This window comes from Spermophilus citellus, assembly GCF_964194105.1.
Source record: "Spermophilus citellus genome assembly, chromosome: 15".
Taxonomy (NCBI): domain Eukaryota; kingdom Metazoa; phylum Chordata; class Mammalia; order Rodentia; family Sciuridae; genus Spermophilus; species Spermophilus citellus.
In genome coordinates this window covers 16656766-16683643 of record NC_138195.1, presented here as the reverse complement: position 1 = coordinate 16683643, position 26878 = coordinate 16656766, and the positions used below count along the sequence as shown (strand labels likewise).

At 40.5% G+C, this 26878-nt stretch overlaps 2 protein-coding genes across 6 annotated transcripts in view; one reads left to right on the top strand and one right to left on the bottom strand.

Annotated features, from left to right (window-relative positions):
- The window catches only part of LOC308634075 (uncharacterized protein), a gene marked incomplete at its 5' end in the record, with an annotated part of 185715 nt that overhangs the window by 27995 nt on the left and 130842 nt on the right, over positions 1-26878 (bottom strand). The window lies entirely within an intron of this gene.
- The window catches only part of ZNF239 (zinc finger protein 239), a 34217-nt gene continuing 23961 nt past the window's right edge, over positions 16623-26878 (top strand). For 3 of the 5 annotated variants that reach the window (XR_014018927.1, XR_014018928.1, XM_081267480.1), the window contains exons 1-2: positions 16623-16942; positions 17769-17810. The gene's annotated coding sequence lies outside the window, so the exon portion shown is untranslated. The other 2 variants (XM_081267481.1, XM_081267482.1) reach the window with 2 other exon arrangements.

Sequence of the window (26878 nt, the reverse complement as noted above, 5' to 3'; positions counted from 1 at the left end):
AAGGTGATGACCACAAGAACCCCTCCCTGACACCCCCCCCCACTTCCTCACTTTCCTATAACTTCCTAGGCACTAAGCAGGGAAGGGGTTTCAGTCTCCACTGAGGCCATCTCAGGTTTTCCCCCCCAAAATTGTGTTACTGTTGAGTTACCTTTCCTATTTCTCTCTTTATTTCCTTCATTCAGTTCTTTCCTTACATGTTGGTGCTGAAACCCAAGTCAGGTGTCTGAGGTTCCAGGCCTCCCTAGCCTCCACCCAGTCTCTTTCTTTCCCTGTCTCATTGTCTCTGCTCTCCTTCCTGGGGCTCCAGTTGAGAACCATTCACATTGCTGGGCTTTTCATCCACCAACAGCCATTACCTACTGGGTAAGTGACCCACTTCAACTCCCTTGGATTCCTGGAATCCCTGCCTTGGTTTCTGTCTCCATGGACACCATTCCTCTGACAAATCCCAGAACTGGGAAAGAGAAACCACCCCCCCCATGGTACTTTATTTAAAGATGCCCATTGATCATTCTTCCTTCCATCCATCATTCCTGGAACATCCTTAGAGAAATCAAGATTCTTGTGGGAATGACCCTTGATTTTGCCTTTTCTCTCTGTTGGAATCCTTGGGAACCCTCCTTAATTCTTTTGTCCAGCATGGGCCAGGCCCCCTAAAAACTCTCACAGACACTCCTTAGAGTGTTTCCTCAAACACATTAAGACCCTGAGTTCTCATGACACTCAAATCTAAAAGACTGATGTTCTGCAGTACTGCCTGACCCCCATATAGGTTTGCCTGAAAATGGCACCTTCAAATTCCAAATTCTCCAAGATCTTGAAACCTTCTCCAAAGCAATGGCAAATGTCCTCTATGTCCAGGCTTTGTGCCTTCACTCCAGACCTTCTCTCTGCCAAAACTACTCAACTTTTCACATTTTCAACCCCTCAATTTTTCCCTCTTGGGAACTCTGCTTTGTATTACACTAATAAATCCTGTTACTTTGCCCTCTTTCACTCCTGTGTCTGTGGATTATATTCCTTTGAAATCTAGAAACAAAGATCCCACTCATCCACCCTCTGTGTTACATTTATAAGGGCTTGCCCAGAACCTACCAGAGGGCGAATAATATGAACAATGGAACTCTCATTTCTCTTCTCTGTGCTTTTTTTTAAATTTGAATGCATTTATGTACTTTGATATATTATACATAGACGGGATATAATTTCTTATTTTTCTGATTGTACATGTTGTAGAATCACATTAGTCATGCAGATATATATATATATATATATAAAATCTGTTTCATTCTACTATCCTTTCTATCCTCATATCTCCTCCCTTCCCCTCCCCTCCCCTCTCTTCACTCCCCTTTATCTAAAGTAACTCTATTCTTCCCCACATTGTGAATTAAAATCCACATATTAGAGAAAACATTTTGCCTTTGGGTTTTTGGGATTGGTTTATTTCACTTAGCATGATAGTCTCCAACTCCATTCATTTACTGGCAAATTCTATAATTTCATTCTTCCTTAAAGCTGAGTAATATTCCATTAAATATATATACCATATTTTCTTTATCCATTCATCTACTGAAGGACACCTAGGTTGATTCCATAGTTTAGCTATTGTGACTTGAGCTGCTATAAAGATTGACATGCCTGCATCACTATAGCACGATGATTGGTTTGTTGCTTTTGTTGTTGTTGTTGTTGTTGTTTTGGTGTGGGGATTGAGCCCAGGACATTGTGTGTGTGAGGAAAGCACTCTACCAACTAAGCTATAACCCCAGTCCTGTAGTATGTTGATTTTAAGTACTTTGAGTATAAACTGAGGAGTGGCATAGCCAGGTCAAATGGTGGTTCCATTACAAGTTTTCTGGGGGGATCTCCATACAGCTTTCCAGAGAGGTTGCACCAATTTGCCGTGCCACCAGCAATGTATGAGCGTACCTTTTCCCCCACATCCTCACCAACATTTGTCGTTGCTTGTATTCTTTTTCTGTACCAGGGATTGAACTCAGGGGTACTCAACAAATGATCCACATCCCAGCCCTATTTTGTATTTTATTTAGAAACAGGGTCTCACTTACTTGCTTAGCGCATCACTGTTGTTGAGGCCGGCTTTGAACCTGCGATCCTCCTGCCTCAGCCTCCCCTGCCTCTGGGATTACTACTTTGTGCCATCACACCCAGCTACATTTGCCTGTATTCTTGATGATTGCCACTCACTCTAGAATGACTGGATTGAGATAAAATCTTAGTGAGGTTTTGATTTGCATTTCTCTAGTTGCAAGAGATGTTGAACATTTTTTCATATATTTGTTGGTTGATTGTATTTCTTCTTCTGTGAAGTGTCTATTCAGTTCCTTAGCCCATTTATTGATTGGGTTATTTGTTTATTTTTGTTGTTGTTTTTGTTGTTGTTGTTTTTGTTTTGGTGTTAAATTTTTTGAGCTCTTTATATATCCTAGAGGTGCATGTTGTAAAGATTTTCTCCAGGTCTATAGGCTCTCTCCTCACATTATCTATTGTTTCCTTTGCCTAGAAGAAGCTTTTTAGTTTGAATCCATCCCATTTATTGACTTTTTACTTTACTTCTTGTGCTTTAGGGCTTTTGTTAAGGAAGTCAGATCCTAGGCCAACATGAAGTTTGGGCCTACTTTTTCTTCTATTAGGTGTAGAGACTGTGTTCCAGTGCCTAAGTGTTTGATCCACTTTGAGTTGATTTTTGTGTAGGGTGAAAGATATTTAATTACATTTTGTTACATATGAATTTCGAGTTTTGCCAGCACCATTTGTTGAATAGGCTATCTTTTCTCCAGTGAATGTTTTTGGCACCTTGTCTAGTATGAGACAATTGTATTTATGTGGGTTTGTCTCTGTGTCTTCTATTCTGTACCATTGGTCTATGTGTCTGTTTTGGTGCCAGTACCATGCTGTTTTTATTAATGTAGCTTTGTAGTATAGGTGTGTTATTATAATGCCTCCTGCTTCACTTTTCTTGCTAAGAATTGCTGTGTCTATTCTGGGTCTCATATTTTCCCAAATAAATTTCATGATTGCTTTTTCTATTTATTTTTTTTTCTTTTTCTATTTCTATGAAGAATGTCATTAGGATTTTAATAGGAATTGCATTAAATCTGTATAATGCTTTTGGTAGTATGATCATTTTGACAATATTAATTCTGCCTACCCAGGAGCATGCTCACATCTTCTAAAGTCTTCTTCAATTTATTTCTTTAGTGTTCTGTAGTTTTCATTGTAGAGCTCTTTCATCTTTTTTTGTTAGATTGATTCCCAGGGGTTTTTGTTGTTGTTGTTGTTTGTTTGTTTGTTTTGAAGCTATTGTAAATGAGTTAGTTTTCCTAATTTCTCTTTCAGTGGATTCATCGATGATGTATAGAAATGCATTTGATTTATGGGTGTTGATTTTATATCCTGCTACTTTGCTGAATTTATTTATTAGTTCTAGAAGTTTTCTGGTGGAATTTTTTGGATCTTTTAGATATAGAATTATGTCATTGGTAAATAGTGATAATTTTTGTTCTTTATTTATTTGTATCACTTTAATTTCTTTCTTCTAATGCTCTGGCTAGAATTTCAAGAATGATGTTGAATAAGAGTGGTGAAAGAAGACATCTTTGTCTTGTTCCAGTTTTTAGAAGAAACGCTTTCAAGTTTTCTCCATTTGGAATGATGCTAGCTTTTACGATGTTGAGGTATATTCCTACTTTCCTTCGTTTTTCTAGTGTTTTGACTACATGAAAGTATGCTGTATTTTGTCAAATGCTTTTTCTGCATCTATTGAGATGATCATATGATTCTTGTTTTTAAATGTATTAATATGATGAATTACATTTATTAATTTCTGTATGTTGAACCAACCCTGAATCCATGGGATGAATCCCACTTGATAATGATGCACTACCTTTTTTTTTTAATGTTTGTTTTAGTTGTAGGTAGACACAATAACCTTTGTTTTATTTTTATGTGATGCAGAGGATCAAACCCATTTTTGTCACAAGTGCTAGGTGAGCACTCTACCACTGAGCCACAACCCCAGTCCCGCACTATCTTTTAAATATGTTTTTGTGGGCTGGGGATGTGGCTCAAGTGGTAGCGCGCTCGCCTTGCAAGCATGCGGCCTGGGTTCGATCCTCAGCACCACATACCAACAAAGATGTTGTGTCCGCCGAGAACTAAAAAATAAATATTAAAAAAATTCTCTCTCTCTCTCTGTCTCTCACTCTCTCTTAAAAAAATAAAAATAAATAAATAAATATGTTTTTGTATGCAATATGTCAGAATTTCATTGAGAATTTTTGCATCTATGTTCATCAGGGATTCTGTGCTCTTTCTTAAACTTCAGACAGCTGTCAGACAGTTAAAAGTGACTAGAATGGGGGCTGGGGATGTGGCTCAAGCGGTAGCACGCTCGCCTGGCATGCGTGCAGCTAGGGTTGGATCCTCAGCACCACATACTAACAAAGATGTTGTGTCTGCCGAGAACTAAAATAAATAAATAAATAAATTCTTTCTCTCTCTCTCTCTCTCTCTCTCTCTCTCTCTCTCCCCCCCCCTTTCCTCTCTCTTAAAAAAAAAAAAAAAAAGATGTTGTGTCCACCGGAAAAAAAAAAAGTGACTAGAATGGTTGCCAGTCTTAAGACTCAGGTGACAGGTGACAGGCTTGCTAGGTAGGCAGGGCTGATCTCCCTTTGCCTAGATATTAGGAATGTTGGTCCTGACTTATTTCAGTTCCCTTTCCTTGGGAGAGAATTGGTGTGTGGGACAGACAAAGGCTTGAGACAACTGAAGGCGGAAGACCACAGAAACTCCCTGGTGCTGCATGATGGTCTCAGGTCCCAAATCTGACCTGACAGCTCTCAGGGGTACCAAATATTGACCACAATCTATCTGATGTTATTCATGACTGGTGTTTTCTTTCTCTCTGGCAGGACAAGGCATCCCAGTTTCACACTGTGCTCTGCCATGAACCAACTATTTCTCTAAAGAGCCCTTGATACTTCAGTTCTCTGTAGTCTTGCTTGGACTTGCCTGCAACCTGGGGCTTGTAACAACAGTTTATGGAGGAATCTGTGGAACCTTAGCCTGATTTCAATGGTATTCACAGAACTGTGTGCTGATAATTCCACTCACAATGGGGCTTTCTTCTTTGGGACTGTGCTACTTGTTAGTAACCTCTATTTGTTGGCAACAAAATGTTGTGCAGAGGGATGTTTCTTCTGTTATCCAAGTTACTCTGTCAATTCTTACGAGTTATTTTAGGTGATTCTAAAATGCTACTGCCATCAGGATCTCACCCTGAATTTTATTTTTTTAAAAACACATAAGGAAGATAGAGACTAAATAACATGGTATCAATTTGCTCATCTTCAAAACAGTTAATACCTTCTGCTCATCTATTTCCTAGGACCATTGTGATAACTACTTGAGATAAAAGAAATGGAAAAACTCAAGAGCCTCAAAGAAGAGGGTTACTACAGGGAACAGACACATCAGGAGCAGGAGTAAAACATTCCTTCCATCATGCCTTCCTGTCTCCAAGGTTATACCTCCAAGAGAGTCATCTGAAGGTCAGATAGCAGCCAACTTCTGCCAATTCCTGTGATAAGCACCTCCCATTATTTCATGTACTCTTCCGTGGGAAGGTAGGGAGTGTACAAAATGAAGGAATAGAGACTATGAGCCTTATTTGACAGGGGGTTTAGACACAATTGATAAACCTACTCAGACTCACAGTTTCCTGGTGGCAGAGCCTGTTTTTTAACCCCAAATGATCAATCTGACTCCACAAACCCTGCCTTTAGCTGCTATGTTGTGCCTCCTGGAGCTGAGGAAGTTTTCACCAAAGATTCAGGAAAAACAGAGAAGAGAGTAGAAGGAGGGCCTGGTTAGGACTTTTCTTTTGAGAAGCTTTGGCTACTATCCAGTATGACACAAGTGCTATTCTCAGTGTCCTCCTTCTCTGTGGTAGATGACTTGAGTTGAAGGTAGAATCTTTTAGGTAAACTTACAGGCAAGTCTTTTCAGGAGTTCTTGGAAGTATAAACCCTCCATGGGTTGCCAATAAAATACACGATGCTCAGTTACTTTGAATTTCAGATAGGCAAACATTGCCTGTAATATTCCTTTGAAAAACAAAATTAATACGGGAATAATGTATATTTATTTGCTAAATCTAGCAACTTGACCTTTCTTATGCCTGTTTGTTTGTTTGTTTGGTTGGTTTTTTTTTTTTTTTTTTTTTATTGCTGGGGATCAAACCCAGGGCCTTTCACATGTTATGCAAGTGCAGGCAAGCTATATCACCACTCCTTTTTTTTTTGGGGGGGGCACTGGGGTCAAACCCACAGGTGTTTAACCACAGAGACACATCCCCAGCCCTTTTTAATTTTTTATTTTGAGACAGGGCCTCACTAAGTTGCTTAGGACCTTGTTAAATTGTGAGGCTGACTTTGAACTTGTGATCCTCCTATATCGGACATCAAAGTCCATGGAATTACAGGTAAGTGTCACCATGCATGATTTACAATTATTCTTAATGCATGTATTCAAATCCCATTCACCAACATGCTACTAGCCAGAGCAAGTGACACTACAGAGCCAAACACCAATCGGCCTGTCATTATTTTCTCCCTCTAGTAAAAGGCATGCAAATTCATATAGAAAAGAATGTGAATAGGTTAAAAATAATTTAAAATAGGAGTTTCTCATTTCAGCCAGGAAGAAATTGTTCCATTTCTCCAATTTTCTCTCCTATATCTAAAACATCGTGAACATAACACAGGCCCAAGAGATCACTTAAAAATAGAAAAAGAAGGATGCCTAGGTGCCTTGGCACTGGAAGAACAACAGTGAGTTTCCAGGTTTTCTTACCCTCCAACTTCACCACCCTGGATCAAACCCAGGGTCTCACACAATGCTAGGCAAGTGATCTACAACAAAGCTACACCTGTAGCCCTAAAAATTGTTTTACTTTCCTTTTTTCAGTGCTGAGGATAAAACCCAGGGCCTCATGAATGCTAGACAAGAGTACTAGCACTGAGCTACACCCCTGGCCTAATTGTTAGGTTTTCTTTTGTGCTTTCCAAATACCCCTGACTGTGCCCTGGGGAAAACCATAGCCCAGGACCACCAATAACACAGACTGAAAAATAAAAAGCTTCAAGAGAAACCTAGTCCCTTAGGACAAAAGCCTGGGAAAAGAAGCTTGACAGTATTTTTTGACAATGCTCAGGCTAGTGTAGGCTAGTAGGCTCCAATAGGAAATTTCTCTGCTCCATCCCTCCCCACCCCCACCAGTTTTAGCCAAGAAAAGTGAATGGCTGATTTTCCACATGCCATTCTGAACTACACACACACACACACACACACACACATACACACACACACACACCCTGGAAAAGTAATCAGCAATGTTCCAGCTTATCCCATCCCACTACACAATGGTAGCAGAGCTGAGTAGGGAGCTCTTCTTCCAGCTAACAGGGCACTGATCTCTCACCAGGAGATGTAGACAATACTGATCGAGGAGCAGACTTGCATCCCCTGCTAAACAGAAGCAGATAATTGATTCCAATTTCCCCACTGGAATAATATTAGAGAGATCACAGGATCCAAGACCAACACTCAAAATCAACAGCTTTTCTACACAGTAAAAAACAAATGTGGAAATTATGATTAAAAACACAGTACCAGGGTTTGGGGCTGGGGCTCAGCAGTAACGCACTTGCCTGGCATGTGTGAGGCACTGGGTTTGGTTCTCAGCACCGCATACAAATAAATAAATAAAATAGGGATTTATTTTATATATATATATATATATATATATATATATATATATATATATATATATCACAGTACCAGGACTGAAGGTATAGCTCAGTTGAAGAGCACATGCTTATCATGTATAAGGGCTTGAGTTCAATCCCCAGTGCCAAAAACAAAACAAAACAATATGATCTGCAACCTTTCCAAAGAAAATTAAAAGTACTTAGGAAGTTTAATGAAACATGTATAGGATCCATATCTTAAAAAAAACAAAATTTAGTTATGCAAGATGTACTATTAGTAGAAACTGAAAGTACAGGGATTCCTTTGTGCATTTTTCTGATTTCTTGTAAATCTATAATTACTTTAAAATAAAAAGTTTTGGGGGAAGTGCCGGGGATAAAATAAAAAGTTTTACAAAAACCTGGACTAGAAAACTAAGGAATAATAATGCAATCTACCACACATAATAATGGGTGAAATGTGAATATATATGTGAATATATGCTGTGAACAAATATGTTGTGAGAAGATACAAATTGTATTTAAGAATATAGTTTGTGTGATGAATATGAGATATATGTTTGTGGCAGCTTGGTCACTATCAGCACAATGCCATTCAGCATGCATCCTGTATCCCATTATCACTCAATATAAACAAAGAAATGTGATCATTCTCCATGGACACCAAATTGCACATAACACAATGTGAATATCTTGTCTCTATTATGTCCCCTGCTGAGACCCCTCAACTTCCTCACAAATACCTGGAACTATCATCCCACATTTGAAGGAATGAGAATAATCTCCAATTCTATAGATCTCTAGAAAGTTCCTAACAATTTAACATCCTTTGCCTTCCTGGGAGCTTCAAAGAAAGGGTCTATGATTATCAGTTCCCTTTTGCTGTGATGGATGTCAAAAACAGGCCTGGTTGTAAAATGAAATTATATGAACAATATTGTGAAAAACTAGTGCCTGGGGAAAGAGTGAGTTCCCCTCCTCTTTCTATCAGCTCTACTTCAGGAAAACCTAATTAATCCTAGGCCCCAGCCTTTTGGATTGTAATTTACTCCCATTTGAAGTGTAAATAAAGCCCTTGTTGAGGCTTGGGCTCAAGGCTAAAGATTTATCAGAGGCCTGTGAGAAAAGTCAGTTTTCCCCCTTATCACACTCTGCTTCTGTAAACACACTTCCCACTGGAGCTGGAAACTCCTACTATCTTGTAAATTAGAAATTTTAGGGCACTATATAGCTTATAAAAGATGTGTCAAATGGATAGGGGCTCAGAATCTGGAGTTTGATCACCTCTGGGCCTGCTGGTGGAAAAATAAAGTTTGAGTTCTCCCACTTCTTGACAGGTCTGATTCCCGAAACATTATAAATGGAAAAAAAAAAAAAGTCTTATGAGGAATAACCAGATAAAGCAAGAAAGTAATAGAACCAATTAAGAAGAACATGTGCTTTTGGATTTAATACATACACACATGCCAGGCATGGTGGTACCTACCTATAATCCTAGTTATTCCAGGTATTGAATCAGGAGGATTGCAAGTTTAAGGCCAGCTTCATCGATTTAGGAAGACTTTGTCTCAAAATAAAAAATAAAAAAGACTGGGAGTGTAGCTCAGTGGTAGGGCATCCCTGTGTTCAATCCCCAGTAATAAATTTAAAAAAATGTAAATAAACATATAATAACACACCCACACACAAAATCATATAAACTGGGTTTGCATCTATACTCTGGCCTTTATTAATTATGAGACACTGTATATACTATTTTCTTTCTTGCTTGTTTGCTTTTGTTGTTGTTTTTTGTTTTTGTTTTTGGTACTGTGGATTGAAACAAAGGGCACTTACCACTGTGCTACCCCAGCACTTTTTAGTTTTTTATTTTGAGACAGGGTCTTTACTAAGTAGCTTAGGGCCTTGCTAAATTTCTTTTATTTTTTTTTAATATTTATTTTTTAGTTTTTGGTGGACATAACATCTTTTTTTTAAAATTTAATTTTATTTTTATGTGGTGCTGAGGATCTAACCCAGAGCCCTGCGCTTGCCAGGCCAGCGAGCTACCACTTGAGCCACACCCCCAGCCCCTTGCTAAATTTCTTAGTGTCATGAACGGTGCTATTAATAATTACTCGGAGGCATATTGTCTTTAAATGGAAGCATATATTCAATCATTCCAATCATCAAATATAAACAATTAATGCAAAAAGTGGTGGGTGTGCCAGAGCACCAAACTATCATTAATGCACACTAATTCAATACTATAAACAAATCATACAATGCTGGGGTAAAGTCGAGCCCCAAAATACCTCCAATGCCATGTGACTTCTCTAAGCCAAAGAGCAGACATTGTTGTTGTCTAGTGGTTCTCTCCAGACAATGGCTGGATGTCAGGGAATGGTGAAGGTGGTTCAAGGATGGACAGTAAGACAGCCAGTCTCACCAATGTCCTTGGAGAAAAACTCTTCAATGTGGCAGGACAAGACAAGCAATTTAAAAATACAGTTCCAAGTTGGTAGTGTATGTTGGCGATGGGTTACACCCAATGTCTATTGTTTATGTCCAGTGAAGTGATGTAATTGCAATTGGGCATGTTCTTTGGGCATGTTCTTTGCTCATGTCCATGGAGCTGTGCCCCCTATCAATTGTAATTGGTCATTGCTAAGCATGTCTATGGCTAATGCCCCTTCCAGACCTTATCAATTGCAAGCAGACATGACTAAGCACTTCAACAGCTGCTGTTCCTTATGGCCAGCAACTTAGTGGGTCCCATCATGTCCCAGAATATCTATGGCAGCTGCTTATTACACTTCGGCTGGTCTGAAGTTTGCAATCCTTCTGCCTCAGCCTCCCATGTCGCTGGAATGACAGGCCTGCGCCACTGCACCTGCCTGGCTGTGCTTCTCAAGGCTGTGTGTGTGTGTGTGTGTGTGTGTGTGTGTGTGGTGTGTATGTGTGTGTGCGTGTTAAATCCCAAAGCACATGTTCTTCATAATTGATTCTACTACTTTCTTGCTTTATCTGGTTATTCCTCATAAGACTTGGTTTTTCCACTTATAATATGGGAAGAATATATGGGCCTTTTCCTGTTGCAAATAATCAGCTGTTTCATAGCAGGCAGCAGAATCAAAAAATGCCATTACCCTGTTAATCAGAGTGTGAATACCAGTTTCTCTTCCTATCCTTTTGTTTACCATCTGACCTTATCTCCCTCCCTTTAGGATGGACCTCTGTCCCATCTACCCCATCTCTATTCTAGGTGAAGAGATTTTGAAGAAAAAGGACTGTCCCCCAAAGAGGAAATGTTTTGGCCTTATACGTTGAGTAACTTCAAGAGAATTGCATTTTGGTGTTCCACGCGGTCTGTCCTATTTAGCTGACTAGCTGCTCTAGTTGCTGCACCATGGACGCCCTGAAGCAAGTAATAAACTTCGGGCCCGGGCCCGCCAAACTGCCGCACTCGGTAAGACTCGGCGGTGTGCTTGGGAGTTAGCTCGAATTAGATCGCTCACCTGGGTGGTTTTGCATCCGTGCTCCGGGTGCCCAGATCCCGGCTTCCAACGCGAGTCCCCCAACCTCTTTGCAACCTGCATGCATGCGGGGTTCAGGAGCTCTTGTGAGAAGGATTCTAGAAGAATGGATTTGGCAGAGGAAGCTCTTTGGGACATGTCTCTGCAGCTGTTCTTGGCTCTGACTGCAGCTCTCCTGCATGCAGATCCCTTGGCCGTGCCTTCTCCCCGACCCAACTGGACCAGGCGGGAAATGCGGCGCGGTAGAAAAGAAAAAGTTCTTATCTCGGCTGTGCTGCAATCCCTGGCAGTGTGCATGGAATGCATGACTGGGTACTGTGAGTGAATGATACAAGGGAATGAGCAGATAATAGATTTTGCATACTGCAGTGGTTCAGGATTTCTGAAGGGGATTGCAAACTGAGGGATCGCTTGCCCTCACCCCCAAACGTATTTAGTTCAGCCGTCGCTGGGAATACTGTAGTCAGAAATTAGATTTGAAAACCCCCTGGTTCCTGTCCTCCACAGAACTGACCCATTCTTTCTTCTCTCTGTTGTGTTTTTAAAACCTGCTTGTCCTCTAAATTAGGCATTCAATGATTCAAACTCTAGTAGCATTGGTCTGCTTTAGTCCAGTCTGTTCACTTTGTTCTGGAGCAAGTAGATTAGATTTTTTTTCCCCACCTGGGCTACAACCACACGAAGCAAATGCAAGTGGAACTCAATTCTTGCCCTCCCAGCCCCCAGCCAGGCTCTGGCCCCTCCCTTCTCACCACCCTCCCCACGAGCACCCTCCCCCAGCTCCATCAGCTGTGAAGAAGGCAATGTCTCTGATGTGCCTTGCACCCTTTGACAGGCTTCCGCCTGTCTGATAATGTGCAGCAGCATGGGAGCGTAGCCAAGTATTTTACAATTATCTATTGTTGAACACTAGAAATGTCCCTGGGACAGAGCCTTCTCTGTGTGGTGGTAAGAACAGGGAATCTTACAATGTGAGAGAGGAAAGGAGATCTTGCTCTTCCGGGGCGCTCACAGTAGCTGAGAACAGAGCCCACCTGCAGCACTGGGGATTGAACCTGGTCCTGCACGTGCTAGGCATGTGCTCTTTCTCAGAGCTGCATCTCCAGCCCCCAGGGCTCATTTTTTTCTGTTACCATTGTTCATTTTCGATGATAGAGCTATGGAAATAATTCCTGTAGTGCCCCTCATGCCCAGCTGTGTTTTAGAGTCTTCCAAGTATTTGTATCCCCCTGTTATTTGTTATGAAATTGATTATGGTGGCATTTGCCATAAATAATACACTTATTAATTATTTTTCCTGAGAGGACTTTTTTTTTCCTTCTATTACCCTGTAACCTGGTGGGGCAGGTGCTGCTGCTTGGGTGTCTTTTTGATTTAGTTGAATTGTAAAAATTAGAAAAGTTTTCAACCTCTGTCACCATAGTGGAAAATATGTTTTACAAGATGATGAAGTACATGCATTATAATTATAATTATAATCTAAAAATATTAGGAAATAATATTTATCCTACTTGTGATATACACTCTTTTTGTGTTCTATTCTGCTCTAGTTTGCTCTGTTTCCTTAAATAAATTAGTTGTGAACCACAAAAACTAAAAAAAAAAAAAAAAAAAAAGAGAATTGCATTTTCCCCTTAATTTCCCACATCTATAAAACCAAGCCAAAGTTGGAAAGACAGGATCCTTAGGTGGATTTGTACATTACAGACAGCAAAATAATACAGATGACATAAAATCTTGGGTTCCTGGAAAATGGGAATTAGAGCCACATATAAAGAATTTATAGGCTCTAATTTGTTTTGGTATAAAAATACAATATATAGTTTAAATATTACAAATAGATTCTGCTCCAACTGTAGTTCTTTCCTAGAAAACCACCATGTCCTTCCCAGGATCTGAGACTAGTTTGGGCTGTGTAAGTAGTATTTGATTCTCTGGGCTCAACAGAACAAAGTTCAGTACTTTGGTGAATGGTGTCAGAAACCATGTGGGCAGCATATTCATGGGATAGCATCTAGAGGGCACCTTTGTAGGGTAGGCTTGAAAATGGTAGAAAAGTGCTTTACCACTGAGCTACCACAACCTCCTGAAGTTTCTCCCCTCCCACTGTACTGGGGATTGAATCCTGAATCCAGGATTCTGAGCTTCATCCCCAACTCATCTGCCTGCATGTTTGTTTAATTTTGAGATAGGGGTCTCACTAACTTTTCAAGACTGTCCTCAAACTAAGCAGCTGCCATAGATATTCTGGGACATAATGGGACTCACTAAGAGTCCCCAGGCTGCTAAGTAGCTAGAATTACAAGTGTGCACCATCACATCCAGCCTGAAGTTTCTTTTGGTAAGTGAAATTTTACTGTATAATATCAACCAAAAACTTGTTGAAATTTTGTTCCAGATTTAATGGAAATAATTTTTGTGACTGTTTTATATTCAAAATGTTCAATTTTTTTTTTAATTTTGGACTTCACTATTCTATATCTTCTAAATCAAGTATATTAACTGTTTTTCTGGTTTTCTGTATTCCAAGCATATTATTGTTGATACTTTTTTTTTTTTTTTTTTGGTACTGGGGATTGAACACTGGGGCGCTCAACCACTGAGTCATACCTCAGTCCTATTTTGTATTTTATTTAGAGACAGGGTCTCACTGAATTGCTTAGTGCCTCACTTTTGCTGAGGCTGGTCTTGAACTCACAATCCTCCTGTCTCAGCCTTCCAAACTGCTGGGATTACAGGCATGCACCACCACACCCAGCTGGATACTTTTTTTTTTTTTTCTGTAAGAGTGTGTGTTCCAGAAAAATCCTCCACTATGATAGTTAACATAAATTAACATTCACAACTTTCAGGTATTAGGAAAGATTTTTCCTGTTAATGAAAGTGGTGGTTTCTTTGATTTGAGTTTGGGTTTTGTTTTGGGGCTAGGGATTGAACCTAGAGCCTCATGCTTACTAAGCAAGTGTTCTACCACTGATCTATACCCCCAGGCTAAAACATTTTACTCATATATTTTGAACCTATGCTGTTGAAAGTTAATGATGACTTTTCCATTGGACTGGTAATGGAAAAACACCTAACTGCAGTAGGTTTAAGGGAATAGAGGAGAATTGGAATTGGAAATATCTATAGAAAATTCTTTGAGGAGGTCTGCTGTAAGGGGAAGCAGCAAAATTGGGTGGTAGCTGAAGAGAAATAGGGTGGGAGGAAAACATTTTATTTTAAAGCAGATAGCACAGCATATTCATTAGTATGTTGGTAATTCCGTACAGAATGAAAAACTGGTGACAGAAGAAAAAGGTGAATGTCATCATGCATGAGAAAAGGAATAAGATCCAGGACCCAGAAGGAGAGTTCATTCAGAATGCAAAGTGGAGCACACAGGTTCCGTGCAGAGAGGTCTGCAGATGTGCTTGTGCTTGGGTACAGAAATTCTCTTTTCTCAGTAACAGAGAAATCAAATTCATCAGTTATTAGTGAGGTGGGAGAAAGGAGTTGTTGGAGACTTGGAGAAGGAGGAGAAGTTGTGAATTAGTCATTTAGGAAAATAAATGGACTAAGAAAAAGTAGGATAGCTGGGCAGCATGATTGGTCCACTTGAACTTATTGGTCACAAATTGAAAGCAAGAACTTTCAGGGGCTGTGTGTTTTTCTTAGGCCACATCTGCTATTCAAGTACAGGCAGAGAGCAGACAGGGAGTTGGAATCAACTAGGTTTTATGTTTTATCAGAATGAAATAAAATGAGACGGAGCAAGACAGTTAATGGTATATACAAAGGACTGATCATATGGTGGTCAGTGGTCTCTAAAATATATCAGCAAAGAGGGATATGAGGACATTGGGGTAGGGGTGAGGGGTGAGGCAAGGGTTATAGAATCAAAAGATTAGGGAAGAGCTCTATGATTTTCCATCAGAGATTAATAGTGGTGAGTCAAAAGAGATAACTTTGTGTTCCCAGACAAAAGGTAGGAGAGTAGTTCTGAAGAGGAGCCCAGACAGGAAATGGGTCCATGCTCCTACAATAGGCTGAATATAATAGTTCCCCAAATGTGTCCAAGCCCTAATCCCTAGAAGTTGTGAATGTTAATTTATATGACAAAAGGGATTTTCAAAATGTGATTAAATTCAGCATCTTTTTTTTTTTTAAAGAGAGAGAGTTTCTCAATATTTATTTTTCAGTTTTCGGTGGACACAACATCTTTATTTTATTTTATGTGGTACTGAGGATCGAACCCAGCGCCCCGCTCATGCCAGGTGAGCACATTATCGCTTGAGCCACATCCCCAGCCCCAAAATTAAGCATCTTGATGTAGAATGATTTTCCTGCATTATCCAGTTGGGTCCAATATAATTGCAACTTATTGTAAGAAAAATATAGGAGTCACCAGTGTCTGAGAAAGTGATATCATGAAGGAAGAAAGTGATATCATTACAGTACTTGGAAGACAGGAAGAGGCCACAGGCCAAAGAATACATTGAGTCACTGGAAATTGGCAAAAATTCTTCCTCTAAAGCTTCCAGAAGGAACCAGCCCTATAGACACTATTAGCCCAGACTACTGACCTTCAGAACTGCAAAATAATAAATTTGTTGTTGTGTACACCAATTTGTGATAATTTGTTACAGGAACAAATGGAAACTGATAGACTGAAGAAGAAGAAGGGTATAGAAGAGACGCCCAGGAAGCAGCTTTCTGATCTCCCAAATAAATCTGAAAAAGATTTGAAAGAGGCCAAACGGGCAGCTCTGTGTCACTCAGTGAGAGGTGAAGGAGAGGTGCAGCCTGGTAGAATTATGGTGCCACCCTATTAAGATATCAAATTAAAGGGTCTCTGAGGCAAGATTTCTGCTTCCCCTAGTAAATATTTGATACTATTCAATTGTAAAAAACAAATTGCAGGCCCACATACATGGCATGTTTTTGAAAATACGTACAAACAAGTCATATCTGTGTAGTTGAAGGAGAGTTCTGATTGCTGAATGCCACATGACCAATCCTCTCACCTTCTCAGTCTTTCAGTTGTACCCTACATAAAATCAACCACACATAACCACACAAGCACCCCTCATCAACCTATTTTTTCCATAACATCTTTCCATATCACCTTATACCATACTATGTCATTTATTTCTATTTAGATTGCTTGTTTCCCCCACTAGAATTTAACAAGAATCACTGAAAGGGCAATGATTTGGGAGTAACATCTTGAAGAGCTCCTGCTATGAATGAACTTCGGAACTGAGACAGAAGATATCGAGTGGTAAGTATTAATTTCAGAATTTTTTTTTTAATGGTGGTATTTACGTCCTTCTCCCCCAGCGGAATTTTAACATAAAAAAAATCATAACAAGTATTCCTAAGATAATTCTTAGGCGTTTGTAAGAAAAAGCCTGGAGGATAACTTTACCACTTCGCAAGGAGCGGCGAACAGCAGCGTGGACAAATGCCTACACCACTGCTCAGCTCTTCGCAAAACACTCTCATCCCGGGCGCCGCCGGAAGTAGGTGCCGGAAGTGGGCTGTCCCGCGCGCGGTTCGCTGGGACTTGTAGTTGGGGGCCCATGGCGAGGGCACGGGTCAGTTTGCCGTTCACTGCGTTGCCAGGTGTGGGATCTCACGTGGGAGGTGAGACGGGGCCGGCTGCCTTCGCGGCTGGCAGAGGTGTCACGGATCAGGGTCGTGGGCCTCCGATGAGGTGCTGGGCCGCCGAGATCGGAAGCCGGGCGAGAAGCCAAAGGAGAGTGCGACCCGCGGAGGGCAACTCAGGGCCGCACGTGTGTCTGGGCGCCGCATTCCGAGCAGTGGCGCCCCCTGGGTTGGGCCACACGGAGGCCAGGCCTCTACCGCAAAGGAGGCCTGGCCCCTGAGGGCCCCTCCTCTTGTGTGGCTGAGCCCTGGCCTGGGCCTGCCTGGGAGCTTTGTGGTTGGCTACATCGGCCTTTTCCACGCCAGTGAATGGCCTTAATCCAAGGAGTTGGTCTGTGGACATTAGGCAGTCGAGAAGGGCTCCCTATGGGACCCAGGTTTCTGCTCCACAGCACCGTCCTCGCTGAAAAAAATGTTACATCAGAACCCCTTTACCCCAGAAATGAATCAGGTTGCAGAGAAAAAGGATGGCGTCTTGTGTATCCAAAATCCCATCTCAGAAGCGATCTATATAACCTGAGAGCTCCTACTCTAACCAGAACTTTAGGGCAAAAATTGGGAAGTCTGAGGGAAAAGGCTTTCAGATGCAGACAGCTACCGAACTTGCTTACTCTCACGTGCTTTGATGGGAGACTTGGCCTGTTTGTTCCAAAGCCCTGAGGAGAGGGGTAAGAGAACTGCAGGGAGTGCGAGAGGAAGGCTTGACTGATAGCAAGAGCTGAGTAACTTTTTCCAGTGTGGGACCGGCTAGTCTGTGTCCTACAAGGTGGGCTTGGTTTTTATGGATTTTTCTCTGCCTTTCCAGGAATCTGCATTTCCCTGAGAGGAAGATATGACAAAGTTCCAGGTGAGTTGCGAGTTTTTCCTAAAATTCCTTTCTGAAATTAAACATAACCTTTTTTTTTTTCCCCTTGGGACAAAGAGAACATGTGCATGAGAGCTTGGCTAGTGTTAGATCCTGTGTCTGTACTGTACTGTATTTATTTTCCTCTCCCTCATCCTTTTTATTTTTCCTTTGTCAAAAAGTTCAGTATGAGAAACATATATTTCTGATTATATTTTATACTGCCCTACTTCTTTACATTTGGTCTGCTCTTCAGAGTACCTGCGTGTGCACTTCTAAAGAAAGACCACAGGAGCATCTTTGCCTGGTCCTTTCAAAGCTAAACTTTTCCTGCCAGACATTTCACTCACATCCTGTTAGTTAACTTTCTGTTGCTGTGAGAAAATGCCTGATGTAATCAATTTATAATATTTATTTTGGCTTACAGTTTCAGAGGTTTCAATCCCACAGTTGCTTGTGGGCCTGTGACAGCACAGTGCATCATGGTGGGAGAGCAAGGTAGAGGAATTCTCTTCATCTCATGTCAGGCAGGTCACAAAGAGGTGAAGGGGCTGAGATTCCAATAGTACCTCCAAGGGCATGCCCCCAGTAACATAGTTTTGCTTCCAGTAGGCCCCACCTTCTTAAAGTTTCACTACCTCACAGGCTGTTCTTTTAGCATATGAACCTTTGGGAGACACAAAAGATCCAAACTATAAACTATAGCATGTTGAAAGTCATTCAGAGCTACTGTATGTCCAGTCCAGTGCTAAATGGTCTCAGGAAAACAAATAGAATGATAAACTATGGTGCTTTTCTTCAAGGAGCGCACTTCTTGATGAGCATATTATGTGTACTCAAAACATATGCATATTAATCATGACCATTTATAATTGTGAAAGAATGAAAAATATTAGAACATTAGTTAAATGTCAGCACAGTGATAACAAAATCACTGCTACAAATGCTCCTCACCTAGGCGCTGCATCAGAATCATCTAGGTTTCCAAGAATTAAGGTTCTTAGCCCTCCCCTGCAGATCTACTGAAAGGAGATTCTCATTCCTCTTTGTTATTTGAAGATTTATTGTGAAATAATAATACTCCACATACTTGATGTTAGTAAGTATGGTAGGTAAGATGACTACCTAACCAGATAATTTACGCTCTGGTTGCTATGTTCCCTTCCACCAACATGTCTACTAAATTGATACAGTGAATGTAGATTTACCAAATAGCACTTTAAAAAAAAAAAATTGTCTCTGTAAAACCATGTGTAGATAGTTACGTAAAGATTGACGGAATCATGAGTGTTTGAGATGGAAATGGTCAGCCCACCCACTCTCTGTCAGGGTGCTAGTGTTTTATGGCTGCAGAGAGCTGTGACTCAGAGGAAGTTGAAGAGAAAGGCTTGTTTTTTGTTGCAAAAAACAGCAGGGCCAGAAATAAACTCCGTGTTTTTCAGATCCAAGCTGCTCTTTCTCCATAACTAAATAGGTCATCACACCTGAAGTTATTTGAATAAAATATTAGGCTACATTTTTTTTTTTTTCCAATGAGATGGGGTCCTCTGTGTTGCCCAGGTTGGCCTCAAACTCCTGGGTTCAAATGATCATGTTGCCTGATACCACAGGCCTATGCCTCTATGTTGGGCTCAGATTGCATTTTAAGGAAAAAAAGAGAATTGGTTCTCTCTCTCTCTCTCTCTCTCTCCCTCTCTTTTAATTTAAGAATTGATTCTTAACACCACCAGCAGTAGAAGCCTCTTTTTGTGTCCTGGTTTACAGGAAGAGACCATTAGCCTTATAAAAATCTGTGTATATGGAGGATAGTAATCTTCCTGGAGGTACAGAGAGCATTGAAAATGTTTAAGGACTTCAAGAGAGATTAACATGCACAAGACCCTGTGTTCACTATATTTTTCTCCCTTCTACCTATTCCCTTATAATTATTCAATGTTGATGTAGTTAAGGACTGCAGGCATAGTAAATTTTGAGATTCTGGTATGTTAAGTAATACGTTAAGTATGTTAACTTATGTTAAATAATAATTTTTTTAATTTAAAGAAAGCACTTTATTCTACCACATATACTTATTGTTTTCTGTATTCCAGACATCATCTTTGTGTGTGCCAAAAGGCAGGAGTCCCAGTTTAACCCTTTTCTTCCTCTACAACCTTGGATAAGTCACTTCATTCTGAACCTTGGTTTCTCATCTATAAAATTGGGGTGTCTGGCTTGATGATCTCTAGGGTCTCTTTATTTGTTGCATTTCATTAGTCATTTAAATTGAAGGTGGCCAGGCATGGTGGGGTACACCTGTAATCCCAGCAACTTGGAAGCCAAGGCAGGAGGATTGCAAATTTGAAGCCAGCTTTAGCAACTTAGCAAGGCCCTAAGCAACTTAGTGAAACCCTGTGGATGTAACTCAGAGGTAAAGCAATCCTGGGTTCATTCCTCAGTTCCAAAAAACAAAAGAATTGAATGTGAATTTATAAACTTCTATCTTTTAGATTCCAAGTTGGTTGTGTTAATTGCTGGGGATTTAAAGATTAGTTGAGTGTGACCTCTGTCCTTTACAATCTTACAGCCAATTTGGGAGACAGATTTAATAGCTATATCAGAGATACGAGAAAGATGCTCTGAGGTCTTAAAGAAAGAAGCACCTGGCTTATCCGCCTGCTTCAGAAGGGGCTTGCTGATTATCCTGAGATAAAGGAATTCCAAAATGGATGTGAGAAATCTAAGTCAGGGTAGAAGCAACGTGAAAAGAACTATGCTAGACTAGAACATGCTGGGTTTAGATGGTTCCAAGTAATCCACTGTGACTATGCCACTTACCAGCTTCTGCATTACTGTGTCCTGCCTCTCAGTAAATTGTTATATCAAGCTGGGAGGCATCTGGAATGGAAGTTGAGAGCCATGGGATAACCTGTCTGGAGTAATGAGAACTTTAACATTTGTCAGGTTAAAATAGGAAACTACTGGTCCTATGACCTTCCTCTTTGACCAGCCTGCAGGATATTGAGAACACTTTCCCACTGTATGCAGAAGTTCAGTCTTGGGGGCGACTCATTAGCTCCACTGATACCAAGGAAGACTGTTTATTATTTAGATTCTTTTAGTCTCAGCTCTCTCTTGCTGTAAAAGGAGCATTATTTTTTTCCCCTTCCATCCTCCCCTTCCTCTCACTTGGTCCTCTCTTGTAATATTTCTCACCCTGGAATTTTTAGTCTTCTACGGTTAATAATCCACCCACATATCCTTTTCATTCTTGGCATGGATTTCCCCCTGCCACTTTGTTTACAGGATCTTAAAAACTACTAAGTCTGACTATGGACTGAAAGACAATAAAACTTGTTCTGTGAAAATTTGGTAAGAAGTTATTGTGGTCTAAGGTTTATTTTAAAAACGATGACCTTACTAAGACATTGGTAATGGAGGAGAGAGAACACATTGGAAGGAAATTCAAAGGATAGAACTGACAAGATCTGAAGTGGTTTGAATATTGTTGAGGTAGAGAAGGACGCTTAAACAATCCAGGTGACTAGTGGAAAGGGATAAAAATTGAAAGAAAAGATAATTGATTGAATCTGAGGAAAGAGGAAGGGATTCAATCTAGAGTACCCAAAGAGAGATTAGCTTGAGCAGAAAGAAACCTTTCTAAAGTGGGAAAGAAAATGTCTGGTTGATAGGAGTGACTGATTCCTCTCCTCCTCACTGCCCCCAGCCCAGTGCAGGGGATTGAATTCAGAGGCTCATGCAAAGCCAGGTTAAGTGCTCTCCCCCATCCCCCGAGCTCTACCCCAAAGAATCCACTTGCTTGATATTCACTGGGCCCTGCTTCACTAGAGGCTATGGTGATGGAGCACTAAGGCATCATTCTCCGCTTCTTCTTTGTCCCGCCTTTGCCCAGGCTTCCGTTGCCTAGCCTTTTAGGCAGAGTGGAGGCACAGTCATTGAAAGGAGAGCTTGAGAGAAAGCTTCTACTCTCCTCATTTTTACTTTGTCCACTGGTGACTAGTTGGGTAAGTCACATGTCTCCTGCATGGCAGGCCCGGCTGTCCTCAATTTCTGAGGAGGGAGTAGTGGTGTCTCCTCAGCCTCAGGTGGAAGTTGTCTAGGCTGATCAAATTTATGAGGTAATGCTGCCTTCTCAAAGGTATTGTGGACTTCCTGGTCCATAATTTAGGTTTCATTTGACTCATTATTTTTAATATATTCTATCACTTTGCTTTTCAAAGTGTGCCTTCTTAACTAATGCCAGCCCATGAACCATGCAGACATAAGTATAGAGAGTAAATTGTTTATTAAAAAACAGAATCCTGGTCCTTCACAGCAGATAGTTTGAAAAGTGTTGCACTATCAGAACCCTGGAGAGAAATAATCATCTGAAATTAAATGAATAAGTAATTGGATTCCTTTTATGTCCCAGCCTGTTTGAGGCCTTAGGAATGCAGCAAAGAATGACAACCTCTCTGTCCCAGGAAACTTACATCTTAGGGGAAGAGACAGTAAGTAAGAAAGCCCTTGAATAGATAATGAGGTAAGATAGAAGTAGAGTGAAGAAATTTAATTGGGAAAATGATTAGCTGGTCAAGGAAATGCTTTTCTGAGGAGACAGTAGGTGGGCTGGGATCAAAATGATAAGGAACTGGGATGAAGGTGTGCAAAAGCACATTTGGGACAAAGAGGGAAGCTAGTGCAAAGGCCTTGAGAATGAATTTGATGTGGTTCAGGAACCTGCAAGGTTGCTGAGACCAAGTATAATATTAAGAAAGGAGTGTGTATAGCTGAGGTTGGGAAAATGACAGGTATTGAACTGTTGATTACCAGTGACCCAAGTTCCATTTCCCAGAAGTAAAGATTAAACACTGAAGCAAGTGTAGAAAGCAAGTTTTATTTAAAGAATAATAATAAACTTCTCTCGGGAGGAATAAAGGGCCATAGCTGGTATTCTGATATCCAAAGTAGGAGTGTCCTATACCTTTTAAACATTTTAGATTTTCTTTGTTCTGCCCTCTTCTCTTATCTTGTTCCTTCATTTTCCCATCCTGCCTACATGACTAGTGACCTGATTAGTTGGGAGGTGGTGGGGTGCCGGTGGGATGGCCAAAAGGTGAGAAACAGATGGGCTAGAAGGGCCAAAGATGGAATGATCCTGGGTAGGAAGGGAGCTATAGCCCAGGAGGCATTAATTAACAGCTCCCTGTCTGCTCAGGAGGTGCTTGTTAACATCCTTTTGGGAGGAACAGTATAGATTGGTAATCTTGGAAATGGGTGGAGAAAGGTCTCTAGAGGTATTAGCATTTCAGTCCACCAGAAGCAGTCTCCAACTTCCCAGACCTAACTCAGCTTTCATTTTCCCCATCACCTGTCTACACTAACTAACTAACTGCCTGTCCTTAATCATTGCTTTAGTACTGGCTCTGCAGAAGCTTCCAAGCCAAGATGAAGGGTCTGGATTTTATTTGATGTTCACTGAAAAGCCTTGGAAGGTCTCATTCCTGGTTTGTGATTTTCAAAAATCACGATAGCTGCTGTATGGCAAAATTTTACGTTCATAGGAGTGAAAGTAGAAATAGAATGATTAAAAGTTTGGTGCATGTGGAAGACGACCACCCCTCAGGCTGTAGCAAAAACAATGCAGTGGCCCTAGAGCTGCAGCTCAGAAGCAGAGCACTTGCAGGGTGCTTGCCTAGCATTTGTGAGGTACTAGGTTCGATCCTCAGCACAAAATAAAAAATAAACAAATAAAATAAAGGCATTATTTCCATCTATAACTACAAAATTTTTTTTTAAAAAAGCAATACAGGATGGAGAGACACAGATATGTTCTAGAGTGAGTAGGGGTGAGAGTTTGTGATGGATGAAATGGAAAGAAGTGTGAAGGAATCAAAGAGTAAATTATTCTTGATTATAGTTATTGTGATTTAATGAAATGAGGCTGAGATCATTGGCTCAATGGAGTTTAACAAATGCAAGGTCAGAATGTGCGGTCAGTTGTTGCTAGTGTTGAGGTTGTCAGGATAATGGTGAGAATGGGATTTGAGAAATTATATTCCATCTATGTATGATATATCATAGTGCATAAATATATTCTACTGTCATTTTTTTTTAAAAAAGACAACATAGCAATGACCATGAGATGACAATGACAAGGAAAAATGGAATAGCTGATAGCTTGAGCTTGGATGGGTAGTGGGCAAGAGGGGAAAATTTGAATGGAAGTAGCAAAGTAGCTGGAAAAGGAAAGATTTTCCAACACAACTTGATTTAGTTTGCTCAGATCCCTGATCTGCAAACTTCTCAACTCTTCTCACCTTTTCCAGTGCTACCAATTTCACTTTTCCAGGGCATTTGTGCAGTAGTTGTTGGTTCCTAATATTTTAGGAACCAGTAACATTCATGGATGTGTGTATGGTTTCACTGAGGAAGAATGCAGTTACTTGGATCTTGCTTAGAGGAAGCTGTACAGAGTTGTGATGGTGGAAAATTACAGGAACTTAGTCTCAGTGGGTAAGAACATTACAAACCTGAACATTGCTTATTGGAGTCTTTGTTTCCTAATTCTTTTTTATGCCAAAGGATATTTTCTAATTATCCTAAGCAGTTGAAGAACTTTATTAAGAATTGAGACTAGGCTGGGATTGTGGCTCAGTGGTAGAGCACTCCCCTAGCACGGGCAGGACCCGGGTTCGATCCTCAGCGCCATATAAAAATAAAGGCATTGTGTTGTGTCCATCTACACCTAAAAATATATTTAAAAAAAAAAGAATTGAGACTAGTGAGTGGCTTCACTGAATCCTTTTCAGAACCCAGACGTGTTCCTTTTTTATAAACCAGGGATTGGGGTTTATACCTGTGGGTTTAATCCCTAGTACCAAAAACTAAAATAAATAAATAAAGTAGTGAAAAAAATGTGTTGCTTACTAAATGTATCCAAGGGTAATAGTTAGATGAATTATTATGAATCACAGAAAAGATAATACATCCTGTTGATAAAGAATTTTTAATTAGTTGGGAAGATGAATAGACACATACTAGGTTAAGTCATGTGAAATTACCATTTTGTAGTCAAAAACAGACACCACAAAAATGACTGAAAAAAAGCATACTGTTGTGGTGGCTCTTTAGGGTTTCCCTGCCTCAGTCTGTGGCAGATTCCTGGTTCTTCTTCTCTTGGTAAGTGTGGCTCTTCATTCATTATTCCAGCTAAACCTGGAGAGGAGGTTGAAAAATACTTCTGAGTGGTAAGAATCATGTATTTTCATGTCCTAGGCCTGTGCTTTACATAGGTACCAAAATTGCTTACTTGGTGCAATAAAGCAAGACTTTCATAAGGAAGTATTTTAATTTTTTATTTTGTTTTGGTACTAGGGATTGACCCCAGGGGTGCTTTACCACTGAGCAACATCCCTATCCTTTTTGTCTTTTATTTTGAGACAGCATCTTTCTAAGTTGCTGAAAGTCTCACTAAATTGCTGAGGCTGGCCTTGGGACTTAAGATCCTCTCTATTGCCTCAGCCTCCCAGGCCACTGAGATTTCAGGCATGTGCCACCACACCTGGCTTGACTTTGTGATTTTTGAAATGGGGTATCTCTGTGTTTCCCAGGCTGGACTTGGACCTTGGGCTCAAGAGATCCTCCTGCCTCAGCCTCCCAAGTAGCTGGGACACACCTATAGGTGTGTGCCACTATGCTGGCTTGTTTGTCCCCTTCAGAGTTTTTCCTTTTTCTTTTCTTTCTTTCTTTTTTTTTTTTTTCTATTCCAGAGTATTTACTGTTATCAGTTTTATTAATGGGTTCTACAGTGTTAACCTTTTCTTGAAATTCATTGCCTTGTATGAGGTCATAGTTGTCCTGTTTCTTCCAGCCTCCTTCATATTTCTTTTTGCTGCAGATTTACTTTCTTCTGAATTTGGAAATCCCAGAGGGCTGTTTTGTTTTTACAGTTCTGGAGATTGAACCCAGAGCTCACAGATGGCTAGGGTAAATGCTCTATCATAAGGTACACTCCAAGCCTGCCTTTTTGTTGTTGTTTGTTTGTTTGTTTGTTTGTTTTTGTTGTTGTGTGGTGCTGGGATTGAACCCAGGGACTTGTGCATTCTACCAACTGAGCTATATCCCCAGCCCCTGTTTGTTTGTTTTTGTTTGTTTGTTTGGTACTGGGGATTGAACTCAGGGGTACTGGACCACTGAGCCACATCCCCAGCCCTATTTTTTATTTTATTTAGAGACAGGATCTCTCTGAGTTGCTTAGTGCCTCACTTTTGCTGAGGCTGGCTTTGAACTCATGACCCTCCTGTCTCAGCCTCCCAAGCCACTGGGATTACAGGTGTGCACCATGGCACCCCACCGCCTGTTTGGTTTTTGATCACTATACACCCCATTACTATATGTCAATGATTCACAACCATTTCTTCCTAAGGAGACAAATTGAATTAAATTTCTCTCCAACAGAAATTAAGTACTAAGGAATAAGGTTTTGCCAAGTAGAATTGTTTAGAGGACTAAAAACCAAGTGTAATGTGTTAAGAACAAATTCTCATCCCTTTGGGGGTGATATTGCCCCTCTTGAGAATGCATACTGTGTGTAGATATTTGAATAAAGAGATAATATATATTTAAAAGGCTTCAACTACCTTTCTATTTTGATAGCCCTAATGTCTTTATTTTTCTATCCTCATATTAAACCCTACTCCCATGTGTTTCTTGGCCATGGATAGATATCTTGGCCATGGATAGATAGCCCTTGAATATCCAGGGCTACTTCAAATTCAGAGTTGAAAATTTTAAGACTTTTCCTTTTTAACTTCTCATATTCTTACTTTCATTTTTCCAGTCCCCTAGTTTAGAAATAGGCCTTTATTAAGTTCTTTCTCCCCATCTTCAGTATCTGCAAATTTCACTGTGTGTACATGCACTTGTGCTTGCACTTGAAGGACCACAGGAAAACAGACTTAGCTGAAAAGAAGGGTGAACTTGGCAGCAGAGAACAATGCTCCATAGACCACAGGACACAAAAGACCTCAAAAGTCAGACAGGGAGCTTAGCCTCCACACCAGCAACTAGGGTAATTCTGGCTTTTTATC